The 15,353-nt window shown below is 46.6% G+C and overlaps 1 long non-coding RNA gene across 2 annotated transcripts in view; it reads right to left on the reverse strand.

Moving 5' to 3' along the window:
- The window catches only part of LOC123618971 (uncharacterized), a 285,841-nt gene that overhangs the window by 31,480 nt on the left and 239,008 nt on the right, over positions 1 to 15,353 (reverse strand). For both annotated transcript variants that reach the window (XR_012504280.1, XR_012504279.1), the window contains one exon: positions 13,198 to 13,246. This is a non-coding gene — a long non-coding RNA (uncharacterized LOC123618971). The remainder of the gene's footprint in view (positions 1 to 13,197; positions 13,247 to 15,353) is intronic.

Here is a 15,353-nt window from a genome sequence, read left to right on the forward strand (position 1 = left end):
TCAGCCTTACATTTCATCTTGTGTGGGGTTTCTGCAGCTTTCAAACACGATCCAGTTACTCATTTTATTAAAGCTTACAGCACTTCTCTACCACCATCAGGTACAAATGATGCATTTGCTGCACGGTGCCTGGTGTGGCTGAGATGACAATGGGGTTCAGGGCCTTTATCAAAACCTGTAAAAGTTGTTCTTAATTGCAAAATTAAGATTTTGGAAGGTCTGTGGGTAAACTTCTCATGATGCTATTTTAAACTCTTTACGCAGTAGTTTTCCAAAATGATCCTAGTTCAATGTAGAATGAGACAAACAACCAAAAAAAAAAAAAAGAAGAAAAAATAGTAGTGATGACACAACATGACTTTACCAATATTTTATTGTTAATTTGCGTTTTGTCCGTTGCTGGCAGTTACCCCTTCTGTGAATGTCTGCGTGCATCTTATCCATCTAATTCATCTGGCAGCTGTACTTCTGGAAATTAGTACCGAGCTGCCACTACTTACTTCATAGTTAGTATCTGGGGACTTCAGTCGCCTTAATTCACCCTTGCCAGGTTCTGCCTAATTTGAATCAAGACATGCTGCACTTTCTAGAGATTCAGGGAAAGGATGAGAACCTGGAACTAAGCACTTACATAGATAATACAACGTGGTTTTATAAATTGGAAGTGAATATGTTTTTCATCTCTTTGGCCACTTTTTTCATAACTTAAATTTTAGTCAGTGACTTACTCCGCTTGCTTGACTCTCCTGGAGGGCTGGGGACTGACGAGCTGTGGGTCATGCCTTCCGGGCGATGTCCTCAGCCCTGCCCTCGGAGACGCCCTCCCCGCGTTGTCTGCTGCCCTCCCTCAGGGTTGCCCACCCTGCCACCAGCCACAGCCTTCCATCCCATGGGTAAGCGCTTTCTGTGCAGGGAGTGGAAAGTCTTTCTCGAGCACGGAGAGATTACACCTCTGGCCTCGCCTCTGTCCAAAGTCCTGTCACTCCACCATGGAAGGGAATTAGACTGACCTGGCAGCGCTGGCTCGTCACAAAGCACAGCTGGCCGCCCTCCACCACCCGTCCTCCAGGCGACTGCAGGGGGGTTACCTGGCCATCTTCCTCCATTCCTTCCCAGCTATTGAAATTGTAAGCTGACCAGTTAATGATTATGAAGATAAAACTTTTTCTTTAACTTTAGAAATGAGCAACCTCATCAGTCCATCCCGTGCTTTCAGGGACCCCCACGCCTGCACGCTGCGTCGCGGACACCTGCTGATGGTTAGAGTCCGCCGGCCCGGCCCTCCCCCTGTAAGCCTCCGTCGTCACTTTCTCGTATCCCAGCTGACCGCAGTCCAGCAAACGCCTCTGGAGTCTCCAGGTTTCCTTGTCTGTGTTAAATTTATTGGTATTCCTATATGGAGATGAATCATCCATCCGAAATAAAATAGGGGCAGTTGGGGCAATTAAAAGCTCTCACAGCCGAAGCCCTTTAAGGCACCATAATGGGTGTGTTCACTTTAGAACAGTGTGCGTTGCTCCCAGGCGGCGTAACTTCCCAGACGCGCTGACTGCGTGCGTTGAGATTCAAGCCACCACATAACTCTTCACAGAGCGCAGGAAAAAGCCTTGCAGGGCAAACATTAACTAAGTAACTAAAATAAACACACAAAAAAGACACACACACAGCAGAACAGGAAGGACGGCGGATGGGAGCTAACAGGCGCTGTGCTGAGAGGGGCGTCTCCGGAGGGTGTAATATTTAAAACTGAACCACAGTGGGGTTCACAAGGCGAGACTGCTGGGCCACGTAAGGGCAGGTGTGCCTTGAAGAGGAACCTGCTGACCGCCGTCCGCTTCAGCTGTGCTTTCCCCACTGGCAGCGACTCCTTCCGCATCCTTGCGGGAGGTGCACTCGGTGCTGGCGCGTTTGTTGTGCTCTGTCCGTCATTCCCCCGGGTGCGCGGCGGCGTCCGTCACCCCCCTGGGTGTGCGGCGGTGTCACTCCGTTTCAGTTGCATCGCCCTAATGTTAATTAAGTTGTTTGAAAATGGAACCAGTTTTGTTACTTTCTCTCCAAACGGTCTGACTTCTACACCTCGTCTTGCCTCACTGCCCTGGCTGGGCCCTCAAGCACAACACGCGTTAGGTGTGGTGAGGACAGGCGTCTTCGACTTTTTTGTGATGTGTCTGTTTATTTTTATCCAAAGCAAAATGTATGTTTCTTTAGCTTTCCCTGTCTCTTCCTCTTTGACTCATGAGTTATTTAGAATTATATTTTTAATTTTCCAAATATTTATGGATTTTTTTTCAGGTAACTTCTATTTGATTTCTTAATTTTTTTTTCCCATAGAAATCACTTGGAATTATTTCAATTATTTTAAATTTGCCATGGCTGTCCTGCAGCTCAGAATGTGGCCTCATCTGGTGAATAATCCACGTGCTCATGAAAATAACGTGCGTTCCGCTGTTTGGGGCTGGGTGCGCCATGCGTGCATGGTAGGTCAAGGTGGTGAATACTGTTGCTCACGTATTCTAAATCCTTGACAATTTTTCATCTACTGTTAGTTTGATTCCTGACAGAGGAGTGTTGAAATGTTCAAATAAAACAGAATTTTTAATGTTTCCTTTCAGTTGAGGTAATTATTTTTCTTCCTTTTAAAAATAATTTGGCAATAATCATTTATTCTGTTTCTTCAGTTGTTAAACAGGAACATTTGTACTGACGGGGAAGCTGGTTCGTGTCCAAAATTCCTGCTAGGACACCCTGGGAGTCAGATGGCCTCCTGAGCTCGGAATTTTGGGGGGATCTAGAACGATGAGACCCTGCCTGCAACGGATGACATGCGAGGCCTCCAAAGGGCCTGAGTGAGGAGCATCAAGTCAGACACATGAGCGTCTCTGCAGGGAAACGCGCAGATACTGGCGCTCGATGGGGAAAGAAAGACTTTCGTAAACAGCCTCATTTAGCTCAGTCCATTAGTGCTCCCGGTGAATTACGACAAAACTTCCACTGTCAAAGGCAGCTGGGTTTGGGAATCAGAGATAAAGGAACGTGGGCCTGTGGCAGCTGGCGTTTGGGCGATTAAGACTATAACTTACAATTAGATCGCCATTGAAATTTACCAAGAGTGCAGAAAAAAACACAAGTAAAGATTAGTAATAAAATGATTACATAAAAGCAACTAATGGGACACACTCGTGAGCTTGCCCCACACCCCTCTACTTACATACGTTCAAGAGATGCATACACGTATTTACACGCACACGCTTGTCACTCAACTGCTGTATATTAACATGTTCACGCCTCTTGTTTACAACCGACTGTCCAATAACGGGGGTCACTAAGTCTGGTCAGTGTTAAATTCTCATCAATAATTAAATCATCAGAAACGGCGTTCAAGCTGGTTGATGTTGTAGGACAAACAACTATTTCCGTAATTTTACTTTTATGAAAGCACCGATAAAACCTTTTACAAAAACAGCTTCCCAACTTGTCACTAGGAAACAACAATTTGTTAACTACATCTAATAGGAATCCTCCTTCCTGAAAAAGAACTACTTGCAGGGTATGGAGAGCGAGGATCAGGTCTCACCCGGGCCTGGGCCTCGTTAGGAACTGGACGTCACTGACCCCGCTCTGTCCTGCCTTTACTGGCCATGCCAAGACCACCCCTCCTCTGCCTGCTCTGCTGCCCTCGCGACCTGCTGGGTAAACACAGCCCCCGTTCCCTTCCATGTGCTCTGTGACGCTTGAGGAGCTGAAAGGAGCAAACTTGGCTCACGGAAACGTAGCCGAGCTCGGGCAGACCCCTACTCCAATGCGAGCGTGTGGCCGAGTGACTCTCACGCTGCATTTTAACCTAAAAAAGCAACATTTCCCAAAATCTGTTTAATCTTCAATTAATCATTAGGAGAGCCCGACAGACTCAAGGTTTAATCCACTCACTCTTATTCCGTCAAAAATACCTGGTTCACGTGATCTTATTGATGGAATCTCACGGGCTATCAGTTAATTTAAAAGTTCTAGAAAAAGTTTTTAAAAACTTCCACGACCTTTGGTCGTGCAGAAGCTAAACTAAATACCCAGAAGTTCGAAAACAATGATTGTTGCAAACACGCTGCCCCCTCACCCCCCAAAAACCACACACACTCGGGGAGACTGACTCCTTCAAATGAAACTCTCACATTCTTCTGAATCTCCACACAGATGAGTCAGAAAACAAAAAATTAAGAGTATTTTTCGAGAATAAGAGTTCCTGATGATCTAAAGCTTCTGAAATCCTAAAATATTACTAAACAGTCTCACTGCACTTAGAATGTACGAATCTTCTTTCAAAACTTCAACCTGTTAATCTCTGTGACATCTTAGTCAAGCTGATGTAAAACTGAAGCACCAAAGACTGCCTGTAGGAAAACACATTTAACTTTAGTCTTTCAAAAATAATGTATTTCATATTGTTTCGTGACAGTGTCGCCCTGAGTCTCCATGAAGTCCCCCCGTGTAATTCAGCTGCGGTAACAGCGCGCATCCCATTTACTTGCCCTCATTTGCCCCGTTCTGTACCATTACTACAACGTAACAGTCTCTCCCTCTTCGGCAAGGCTGAAAGAAAGCTCAGGAACATATGGGAGAAATACAATGTATATGCTGATCCATGTAAATGGACCATTTTGGACACTGGTCCCCTATTCTGGTTATTTATTATTTTATCTATCTGTAATATAGAAATGCATTTTTGTTATGCAGACACAGTGAACCCTCCATAGCCTCCTCTCTCCCAAACCTCTTTGCAGCACCAGTGAGAGAGCAAGTCCGCGACAGGACCGCAGCCAGCAGCCGCACTTCAGCGTCAGGGATGAGCCCCTCGGCACTGAGATCATCTTCCTCAGAGGCTGCGAAATTGAAGAATGGCTCAAAGGAATCATATGCAGGCCTCAAAGGGCAGAGAGAGACCTGCTTTCCAAACTATAGTTCACTGCATGTCACCTCTAGACCAGAAACCCCTCCTGAGCTTCAGGAAAGCGGAGCAATGAGTTCACAGGCACTTCGAGATCATGATTTTTAAAACTAAGAAGCACCATCTTGTACTGAAACCCAGGATTACACAGATTAAGAAAAACAGTATCTCGGAGCAATTGGCATTGAACCTCAGGCAGGAAAACTGAAGCTAATCCGGAAAATGATGACAAGAAGCGTTAGTGATGTAATGATGATGACGATGATGATGATGAGGAGGAGGAGGAGGCGAAAGAGAAGGAGGAAGAGGAGGAGGAGGAGGAGGAGGAGGAATAATGATGCCATGAACGAGGGCAGCAGTGCACAGGGGCTTGTCGCGTGCCGACAGCCTGACAGCAGCTCCTCCCGATCCTGATACCCCGAGGTCTGACAAGTCCAGTCAACTTTAACTTCAGACCTTCTCAGGCCCCCACGGAACCTGCTCACTGGTTTCCAAATCTCCACTCCTAACACCCCACAGTGAAGCCATCCAGTGGGTAGAAATTTCAGTGTCTTCTTTCTGCCCTTCATATGAGCATCAAAACTCTCACCTGACATGGAGCATGGTTTGTTCCAGGTCGTTGTTCTCACTTCCCTGTCGATGAGGTCAAGTCCGGCTTCATTCCCTCAGTCAGTTGAGTACCGCAAGTCCCTTCGACCTCAGGACCCTTGCACATGCTGGTTCTCCTGCTCTCAAACCCTGCTTTGCTTGGTTCCCTGAACAAAGTCAAGACAGCACTTCCACCATCACCCAATCTTTTCATAATTTCTCTTTGTTGATATTCTCATTCACACGTTTTTCCCTCTTGCTTTCTTTCCTTTAGTCTTTGTCCGTGGTGGTTTCCGTCAGTGTTTCACGTGTATTTAAGATAGCTGGTGGAGAGTTTTGAATAAGTTCAATAGTTGGCTGCTTCTTCGATGGCATCTGTCGGCTTATTGTTTACCTGTGAGTGGGCCATAATTTTTTTTTTAATGTTTTGTGATGTTGATATGTGGACTGCTGGGATTTATAATGTGGTAATTTTGGAAGTCAGAGTCTCCTCTTTCCTCAGAGGTCGCTTCTCTTGATTGTTAAAGCCTTCTCTTTGTTCAGGGACTTTTGCACCGTATTCTGTAAAAGAGTGAATTCCTTGTCACGTGTGGCCACTGAAGCATCTGTTCCTAGTTTGTGCTAGCACGGTGTTCATCTTTCTCTGTCTTATTTCACCTAATGTAACGCCCGCAAGGTTCAGCTCTGTTGTCACAAATGGGAGGGTTTCCTTCTTTTTATGGCTGAAGCGTATTTCAACACACATGGTGCACTTTCTTTGCCCGTCCATCCATGGACAGATACAGGCTGCTTCTCCGCCTTGGCTTATTGTAAGTGATGCTGTAATAAACACGGCGGTGCTGATCTTTTCAAGACAGTGGTTTCATTTTCTTTAGATAAATACTCAGAAGCAGAACTGCTGGAACATAGGGTAGTTCTGTTTTTAATTTCTGAGAAAACTTCGTACTGTTTTCCACAGTGGCTGCACCACTTCACATTCCCACCAAGCGTGCACAGGGGCTTCCTTTCCTCCACGTCCTCACTGACACTGCTTGTAGCCTGTCCTTTTGGCGATGGCCATTCCAGCAGGTGCGAGGTGGCGTCTCACTGTGGGTTTCATTTCCGTTTCCCTGATGATTAGTGACGTTGAGCATGTTTCACGTGCCCGCTGGCCACCTGGGTGTCTTCTTTGGGAAACTCTCTGTTCTGGTCTTCTGCCCATGTTTTAATTGCGTTGTTTGTTTTTTTGGTGTTGAGCGTTATGAGCATTCTTCTTTCCCCCTCGGTGCTCTCTGGGGCTCCACATGCCCCTTTTCATACTCCTTTTGACTTTATCCCTATTGTCTTCTCATTTCTTACTCATCATCACTACTGTCATAGGTTTTTATTCTATTTTTATTTTCAAAGCCATTCTTTTTAAAGGACACGGATGCTCTTTTCTCATTTAGAGCAATTGCTTTTCAGGCCACACGTCTCATCCTGAAGTTGCCTTTCCTTGGAGTCCTCAGTTATCTCCACAGTGTCTGATCTGTTACTTGTTCCTTTCCATTGGTTTGCTTTTTCCTCTTGCAGGATTAAATCAAGTGTTTGTTTTTAGATTTTTCTTTCCCGGAAAGGGAACATGTGAGTTCATATTCTGAGGCCTTACCTGATTGAATATGAGTTTATCTTTTGCATTTGATTGATAGACTTGCTTGATATAAACTTCCAGGAGAAAAACCATTTGCTCTCACACAGCTGAAGCTCAAACTCCTCTGGAGTCTACAATTCATTCTCACCAATGTAAAATCTTCCTATTCTTTGTAAGCATATTTTTAAAAGTTTTTTTCTCTCTCTCCAACCTGAGAAGCTCTTAGGACACTTTGAATTTAGTATTGTTTACATTCATACTGACTCCATCTAGGGACAGCCATTTGCTGTTTATCACAAAAATGTTCTGTAACAAACCTACCCAGAACTGAGCGGTTTAAGACAACGGTCATTCCTTTCATGGTTTGAGGTCAGCTGCGGGAAAGCTCGCCAGGCCCCGCCGGGCTGGCCGGCCCTGCTCGGCTTCGCGTGCCTCCACCCTCCCCGCGTGAGCGAGCCTCCGGGGGTGTTGTCGTAACGCTGCAGGCGGGGGTGCGGAAAAGCAGTCCAGCTGTGCAGGCGTTTTTCCAGCTGTCAGGCCTGGTATTTTTGGTTACATTATACATTTTGATATGATTAACCATCGCTGTAGTAGACTCAGCTTTGCACGTGTTCTATTTTGTCTGTTTGGAATTGGTATTAATTCTTCTTTAAATGTGTGTCAGAGCTTACCAGTGAAGCCATCCTGCCTCGGGTTCCTCTATCCTGGGGTATGTTTGGTTACTGACTCAGCCTCCTCACTCATTACTGATCTGTTCAGATTTCCTATTTCTCCATGATCCCCCTTCCCATCCCTGAACTCACACACGAATACTTTCCTTCTCTACCTCCCGGTGGCTGCTTTATCTTGAAATATGCCTTAGTTTGGAAAGTGTTATAAACTGCATCTCAGAATCTCCTGGAATCACAAACGGACTCTGTCATGGTTCTGTCGCAAGGCGTCTCTACGCTGCCTTGGATGTTGACCGGGCAGGTGGCTGGTCTTGCAGAATGAGTGACACAGGTGTTCCTGTCTCCAAAGCACAACAGGCTCTTTGTTTCTATAGTGATGCTGTTGGCAGCGGGGAAAAAAGAAAGGGGAAAAAGTAAGAGAGGGAAGGAGGGAGAGGGGGAGGCAGGAGGGGAGGAGGAGGAATTAAGGGAGGAAGGAGGGAGGGAGGGAGAGGAGAGAGAGAGAGCCTGGCCCACAACGGATGTTGATTCGAAGGTGCTGGCAATGGTGGGAGCCCCCAGGGGGCTGTGAGGTAAGTACATGTAAGAGGTGGACTCCTACAGGTAAAATCTGACTAATAAAATTAGCTCAGAGCAAAATGATTCTTCAGAGAAACCAAAACAGATGCATAATTAGAGATGGAAAAGCACTGGAAAGGCAGAAAGAGAAAAATCAACTTAAAATAGCATCATCTCTAGTGTGCGGCGTTGCTGTTTACAAGCTGGACGTGGGCTGTTTTTTTGAAGCACACTCACATGCGTTTTGTGGCTCTGAGTGGCTAACTGCCCTGAGGAACTGAGTGCAGAAATGAGAGTGGGTAACGGGGAAAATACCGAACCCCAAACGCCAGTTACTCTACATTTAAAATAAACAGGTTCTAAACAGATCGTCCCACAGCTTATGACCTCGGTGCATGTAACTAATTGTGTGCTCTGTGTACTAGCTCCTGAGAGCGCTTTATGATTTATGGAGTTTTGTTGTTGCTGTTGTTCAAGTCTCTCAACCACTCTCTTCTCGGTGTTTTAGTTTGTTCTGTAACAGGGGGAATCCCAGCCTTACAAGTCGCAGGGGGTTATTAACGCGTGCACCTGATCACCTCACTGACGCCCTCCGTTTTCTCCTCCCACAATTCCTTCTGCTCAGTGTTACTATATGTATTTAGAGGAACCATCCAGAGTATTATTCAAGTGCAATTGCCCCATCAAGAATCTGAGCATAGAGGTGACTTCCTCCTGCTGTTCAGGAGCCTCAGAACACGACCCTGCTTTACCCGTCCACGTCACCCCCTCATCTGAACGCCTGCCTGCTCACCTCCTCAACGCCATGCTGACTGCAACCTACGTGCGCTAATTCCTGCAGCCTCTCTGGAATAACTGACGTCTCACTTGAAGGCACAGCCTTCTTCCCAAAACCTCTCTCGAGCACTTGGGCCCTGACGACTTCTGCCCGGGTGTGAGGAAGAGAAAGAGGCTGGAAGAGGAGGCACCACCTTCTGTAAGCTTAGGCCCTGTTTGGGCAGCCAGACCAGGGGCACACGAGAGCAAAACGACGAGGAATGAGCAAGCGATGAAAATATACAAGAGCTACGGAACTTCAGACACATCCACGGTGTGCACATTTTCTAAACATTTTAAAACTGTAATCCAAATAATGCAGCCATCTGAGTCACTACATTTTACTCAGTCAAAGGAAATACTGGAAGCTCTTTAACCCGGTCAGAAAGTCATCATTACTTGTCAGAAACCCGGACATTTGTCCTTATAGATGAGGCTCACACTCTGGAATGTTGGTAATCATGCTGGTGGACCTTCTAGCTAAGATGACTCAACACAGAAAAATGGCACTTCTGGGGGGAGGGTAAAGCTCAGTGGTGGAGCGTGTGCTTAGCAGGTATCAGGTCCTGGGTTCAATTCCTGGTACTTTCATTAAAAATAAAAATTTTTAAAAATAATATGAGGATGTAAGGAGCAACCATAGGCCAATAAACTTGACAGTTTAAGTGAAAGGAATACATTCTTAGAAAAATTCTACCAAAAAAAGAGAAATGTCATTTATAATTGCTTAACTCTATGAAGTGGGGAGCAAATGGAAGAAACAATTGAAAAATGATTAAAGCCTTTCACATTTTCTTTTACTTCTTTTTAAACCTTTCCCTTCCCCCGATAATGTTAAAAAAAAAAAAAAAAAAGAGCAAGTGATGAGGTCAGCAGACGCCATAATTAGCCTAGAATCCAAGTCATCGCTTCCTTTCTCCCTGTGGGAAGTTTCAGAACTGTTGACACTGCTGCTTAATTAAATTTAGAAAATTTTAGCAGCTAATTTCTTTGGCTTCACAGGACAGAGAAAACAACTACATATTTACTTTACTGGTGACAACATGAAAAGTGCGAATGGACTCTCTTTACAAATTCAAGTGTGCACAGTGAAGAATTACACTGATCTAGCTTCGGGACTAGTGAGCGCCTCTGCAGGTTCGGAGAGAGCCAGCGCTGTGCCCCCCGGAGGGAAGGATCTGCCCTCGCCTTCTCTCTTACGCACCTACTTGTTTTCAATACCGAAAAGACAGTGCAACAGCTTCTAGGCAAATGCCCCCAAAACTGCACCTAATACTCCTGCATCAAGTCGCCGACTACCTCACTCTCCCTCATTGCTCTCCAGGCTTTGTGCCTCCACTCATCATCCAGTCGCTCCACCCAGAGTGTCCTGTGGCTTCTGCGGACCCGTCCTCACCACATAAATACGTCCTCCCTACACGGGCACTCGAGCCTGCTTCGTGGCAGTGCTGATGTCCTCTTGTCTCCTCAGCTGGTTCAGTCAGATCAGGGTATTTTCAACTGCATTTCTTGCAAAGACGTGTTTGGATTCGGGTATGAGGTTGCATCCTGGTGCTCTGGGGTAGGTACCTGTTTCTTCCAGAGCGCTGGCTCCTGTAGGTGACTTTCTGAGACCACCCGCAGTGTAGGAGGGCTCCCTTTTCTCCACAGCCTCTCCGGCATTTATCGTTCATGGACTTTGAATGATGACTATTCTGGCTGGTGTGAGGTGATACCTCATCGTAGTTCGATTTGTATTTCTCTGATAATTAGTGATGCTGAGCACTTTTTCATCTGTCTGTTGGCCATGTACATGTCTTCACTGGGTAACTGCTTGTTTATGTGATCCCTATCAAATTACCCAAGAACTAGAACAAATAATCCTAAAATTTATCACAAAAGACCCAGAATTGGCCAAGCAACACTGAAGAAAAAAAGATCGAAGCTGAAGGAATAACCATCCCAGAATTCAGACAATACTACAGAGCTACAGTCATCGAACAGCATGGTATTGGCATAAAGACAGACAAATGGATCAGCAGAACAGAATAGAGAGCCCAGAAATAAACCCACAGACCTAGGGTCAATGACTCTTTGACAAAGAGGCAGAATATACAATGGAATAAAGACAGTCTCTTCAGCAAGTGGTGTTGGGAAAACTGGATGGCAGCATGTAAATCAGTGAGGTTAGAACATTTCCTCACTCCATACACAAAAATAAACTCAAAATAGCTAAAAGGCTTAAATATAAAACAAGACGCGATAAACCTCCTAGAAGAAAACACAGGCAAAACATTCTCTGACATGGATCTCAGCAGTGCTCTCCCAGGGCAGTCTACCCAGGCAATAGAAATAAAAGCAAAAATACACAAATGGGACCTAATTAAACTGATAAGCTTTGCACAGCAAAGAAAATCATAAGCAAAAAAACGACAGCCTATGGAATGGGAGAAAGTATCTGCAAATGATGTGACTGATAAGGAATCCAGAATATATAAACAGCTCATACAACTTAACAACAAAAAAACAAACAACCCAATCCAAAAATTGGGGCAGAAGACCTAATTAAAATGTAGTTTATGTTCTTGAATTTCTTTTCCACTATAACTGGAAAACTGTTGCAGGTGAGGGAGAGGAGTTTAGTCTTAGATTCCGTTCTGGGGGACTTTGTAAGACTGCCAGAGAACAATCCACAAGCGTGTGTGCAAACACCACGTACTGTTACAGGAATTCAGCACAAGTCTGGGGAGCACACAGGCAAACGATGGGAGGGATTTACAGGCAGCGGGGGTGTTGAGGGCCCCCACCCCTCCACCTGCCCAGGGCACGGCGTGCACCTCATCGACCGACATCGTTGAGGGATATTTCAGAGTTTGAGGACAAGGTGGCAGAAAGGAAACCCCACACAGCCTCAGTGCAGCCTACACGAAGCTCCGCAGTGGCAGTCTGCATGCGGGTCTCCCCTGCAGCTAGGGCTGGGCAGCAATCCCACACCCCTGTGCGCTGAGCGCTGCACCACACGAGCCGGCAGCCAGTCCCGACCCCCTGTCCTTCCGGTCACCACACTGCGAGTGCACACTGGACACACGTGGGCCTGGGAACAGCCCTGGTCGGGAACCTCCAACAGGGAGTTCGCGTGCTGCACCATCCCCTGCGGTCTTTTTAGTTGAAAGAAAACTTTTCTTTTTACTTTCTAATTGCTTTGAGCCCAACCTGACATATTTCATCTCCAGAGGTTTCACTTACATGTTTAAGAACACACAATTCATAAAAGATTGCTTCAGTGGCAAATGGGAAAAGTCCGATAATGGTGTTAGCATCCTGTGCTGTCTCGCGCCACGCCCGCGGCCTGGTCCCACGCGAGTCATCCTGGTTTCACAAATCAGCGTTTATGCTCTGTTCTATCGGCAGATACACATTTGGTAGAAAATGCTAACCGAAAATGTCAGGGTGTTTTCAATCTAATTAGTATAATTGCTTAGACGAGAGAAGTAGAAGTGTTTTGTTTTTTTTTAATATCTATTTATTTTCCACGATGCCAGAAAGGTGACTGCTGGCTGTGTTTCTTTGGTTACCGTGAAAGTGGTGGCTGTCAGGCCTCTAAATCTCCTGTCACATGAAAGCATTTGTGAAGCTGAAGCCCTGAGAAAAATGCCAGGTTCTTGTCAAAGACCCCTTTTCCTCCTTGTATCACTGGCTCCAAACAAAACTGATAAACTTGGACTTGAGAGTGTTCACTCCAATTGTGAGTCTAGTCCTGCTTGAGTCAGCCCCTATTTAAACCACGTTTAAACTCTGATAAAAATGTGACGGTTAGAAAGACACGGCCCAGCACCCGCGACCTGAACGCAGCGTTGGGAGGAGGGGAGACACAGGAGTCAGGTGTATGTCTTTTTGAGGGGAGGCGGCAGAAAAATCAGGCCAACAGTGTAAAAGTCAAGCTGTCTTTTGAGAACTTTCTCTCAAAATTGCCAATAATGTGATGGAAATTCACTAGGAAATTTTTTTTTGCAAATAAGGTTTAGAAACAAACTTACAGAACAATGTCCAATTGCGGGTTTTCTGACGGACAGCCGTGGCCTAGACCTGCAAACAGACAAAAAATGCACAGTAAATATTAGCCGCTCCTCACGTTTTATTCCACTGGTCTAACCAGGGGAGGCACCAAGTCAGAGTCAAGTCAGAAGACGAGTACTCGATGTATTTCAGGCCACAGTGGCCTCTGTGGCCGTCACGGTTGGCCCCCATGGCTGTGAGAGGACCCCGCAGCCTGGGACCTGCCCGTGACCCCGGCCCCACCCTGGACACAGGGTGCTCCTCCCTCCCCGCTGTCGGGCTGGCCGCGTGACTGCTGTGAGTCTGGGGGTCACTCAACCCTCCTGAACAGGAACACAAGACATGGCCGTCTGGTTTGCCTTGACCTTCTGTGTTTGCCCTTAGCCATGAGGGCAATGTACTCCAGAGGATGATCCCACCCGGCTTCTAGAACGAGACGGCCCTGGGACAGACAGGCAGCCTGGGCAGAGCTGCAGAACCACCCCATATGCCGCCGTGTGTGTGATTCCAGGAGCTGCAAGCCGTCTCAGGAAGCCACTGAGATTTGGGGGGGGGGGTCTGGGGCCTTGGCGGAGCTGACAGTTGGTGTCCCAAGGCCGCAGGGACCCTCCTCCCTTTTGCAAACCAGGCTCCGAATGCCGACTCTCGGTGCGTGCGTTTGCCTCTTAATGCTTTTGTAATCTTCCATGTTGAGTCTCTCCCATGAGCAAACCTACCTCAGGGGTCACTTCCCTAAGCCTCCAGAAATGTTACAGCACCACTCTTGACAAGGCACTGAGTAAAGGACATTCCACACAAAGAATTCGTTGACAGGTTATCTGGGAACCTGAAATTCCTGCAACAATTGCAAAAGCTCATTATGAGGCTGAAGCAGACCTGAGCTGGTTAATATCTGAGGGCCACTGACGCGTGTGGGGACCCCTGGGATAAAGATGGCAAACAGGCAGGTTGGGGGAACGGTCACTTTTGGGAAGCAAGGAAAACCTCAGCGGGTGTTTTGGTGACACAGAGAGCGAGCCTTCATCCTCCGCCCAGGAATCTGCACACGGGACAATCCCTGACGAAGCGGGTGTCCTGCAGGTGTGAAACGCCGGCTTCCGGTGAATTGTCACCGCAAGCCACAAGTCGCCGGTGGGTTCATAGTCTTCCAGACACACAACTGGCACATGTGCTTGGGAGGCAAGATCTGCGACGCAGTGCTGTGTCAGCGTGCAAATTAGCACTGGTTCCTCTTCCAAAGAAGGAGGAAGACGTTTTTGGCAGAACAAAAAAGAAAGACAAACAAACAAACAAAAGCTAGAAGAATCTGTTGGAAAGAGGAATGCCCCTCTTCTCCTAAAAGAAACAGAAGTGTTTTTTTCTGGCTTTTTGAGACCATGAGACTGACTTTGTAATATGTACTCACTTCAGTCGCTGGTCTATGCTGACTATATTTGCATTTAAAATACGATCACCTTTAGAACCGGGGGAGGGGAGTCATGCTGAGAAAGCCCAACATGGCTCAGCTGGGCTCCGGGCAGGAGCCGGGCACACCAAGCGTGAGAGCACAGCCCGGCCCCCTGGAGCCCCCACGGCTCCAGGGGGCCTGCCTGCCGAAAGGGCGCTTCTCCGCCCGCCTGTCTCGGGGACGCTCTGGCGGCTTCCGGTCCCGGCCGAGCGGTCCTGCCACCTGTTCCCCTTCAGCGTTTGTCATCACGCTCTGCTGTCTTGCGCATCAGAGCTGGGATATTTTATGAGACTTGTATTTGTCACTTTATGTTTTAGAAGTTCAGAAATAGTAGCAGGTGAATAAATCTTTTCTAAACGGAAAGGCATACTAGATTTTTTTTGTCTCACCTACTGATACACTACTATGCTTAAAAAAATGGAATTGAAAATCAATTTCTTCCGTCATTCATCTGGAATACCTTACAGGTTCCATGATAACATAGTGTCTGTCAAAACGCAGTGCGTAGGCAAATAACAGGAGGAAATCTGGGTTTGAGAAGTACCTGCTTCAAACTCCCTTAACACGTCTTGCTTAGCAAACAGCTTGCTGCATACTTCTTCGCTTTACTGGAGCCCAATCCAGCCACAGCTCTTCACGCTGCTGAGAAATAAAATTCCGTTTCACGTTTCAGTGTCCATCATTCCATCA

This window comes from Camelus bactrianus, chromosome 35, assembly GCF_048773025.1.
Source record: "Camelus bactrianus isolate YW-2024 breed Bactrian camel chromosome 35, ASM4877302v1, whole genome shotgun sequence".
Classification (NCBI taxonomy): Eukaryota; Metazoa; Chordata; class Mammalia; order Artiodactyla; family Camelidae; genus Camelus; species Camelus bactrianus.